This window comes from Orycteropus afer, unplaced genomic scaffold (assembly GCF_000298275.1).
Source record: "Orycteropus afer afer isolate SDZICR_OR568_19922 unplaced genomic scaffold, OryAfe1.0 scaffold01079, whole genome shotgun sequence".
Taxonomy (NCBI): Eukaryota; Metazoa; Chordata; class Mammalia; order Tubulidentata; family Orycteropodidae; genus Orycteropus; species Orycteropus afer.
In genome coordinates this window covers 9160-10636 of record NW_006922666.1, presented here as the reverse complement: position 1 = coordinate 10636, position 1477 = coordinate 9160, and the positions used below count along the sequence as shown (strand labels likewise).

Here is a 1477-nt window from a genome sequence, read left to right as displayed (position 1 = left end):
TTCTCTATAAGAAATATTTTACTTGATGAAATAAGGTTTGAGATCTTTGGAAAATGGGGGGGTGACTAAAGAAGGAAGAGAGGATGAAGAGGGGCTGTGGTGGTTGGTTATATTTTTGTGTCAGGGACATAATGAATTGCTTGCTAATAATGGCAGATGAGTACTGCAGAAAATATATACATGAAAATATAAGAGATGACATTTATATCTGAACTTATAAATTGACTAATAAAGGAACATATGTATTAAAATACTTTATAAATCTATAGAATGTCTACTCTCACCACTTGTACTGGAGGTTCAAGTAAAGGTAATCAGGCAACAAAAGCAATCAAACTGCATTCAGATTGGAAAGAAAGAAGTACAACTATCTCTGCTCCAAACCAAACTCACTGCTGTCAAGTCGGATCCGACTCATAGCGACCCCTCCTCGGGTTTCCAAGTCAATATCACTACAGAAGTAGATTGTCCAACCTTCCTTCTGAGGAGTGGCTAGTGGGTTGAACCACCAGCACACAAATGATAGTATCTTGCACTTAGAAAATTCTAAGGAATCTTTCAAAAAATCATCAAAGCAATGTTGCATATATAAGACCAATATACAAAAATCTATTTCATTTCTATTTGATAATAGTGAGAAAGCAAAAAGTAAAGTTAAGAAAACAATTTTATTTGTAATGGCATCAAAAAGAACAAAATAGTTAGGAAAAAATTAATTTAAAAATTATAAGGCTTATAAATTAAAAACAAAATTTCATTGAAAGTTATTTTAAAATATCTAAATAAATGAAAAAATATCCCATGTACAATGATTAGAACACAGAATTGTTAAGATGGCAGTACACCACAAATTGATCATGCAGACTCAACACAGTCCCTATTTTATGTATTGATTTTTTTTTTTCCCTGAAATTGACAGAGTGACTCTAAAATTCACACATAAATGCAAGGAGATAAGAATAACCAAAACAATCTTGAGAAAGGAGAAGAGAGTTGGAGGATTCTTACTTCCAGATTTCAAAATCTACTACAAAACTTTATTAAGATAGTGTGGTTCTGTCATAAAGACTGACATATAAATGGAATAAAATTGTGTGTCCTTTTACAACAAGGCTGCCAAGACATTTCAGTAGGGAATGATAGTTTTTTTTTCCAATAAATGATACTGGGACCACGGGACACACCCATGTAGAAGAATTATATGAGAGCCCTACCTCACATCATATACAATGATTAACTCAAAATGGCTCAGAGACCTCACTGTCTGAATTACAATTATATTTTAGCTAGAGGAAAATTTAGGTGTAAATTTTCACGACCTTGGGTTATGTAATTTTTCTTAGACATGGCATTAAGAAAAAAGTAGATAAATTAGAATTCATCAAAATTAAAAACATTTTTGCATCAGCAGACATCATCAAAAACTGAAAAGGCAAATCACAGAATGGGAGAAAATATTTTCAAATCATGTATCTGG

General features: G+C 32.2%; 1 protein-coding gene across 1 annotated transcript in view; it reads right to left on the bottom strand.

Annotated features, from left to right (window-relative positions):
• The window catches only part of LOC103212728 (cilia- and flagella-associated protein 47), a gene marked incomplete at its 5' end in the record, with an annotated part of 285428 nt that overhangs the window by 282119 nt on the left and 1832 nt on the right, over positions 1-1477 (bottom strand). The window lies entirely within an intron of this gene.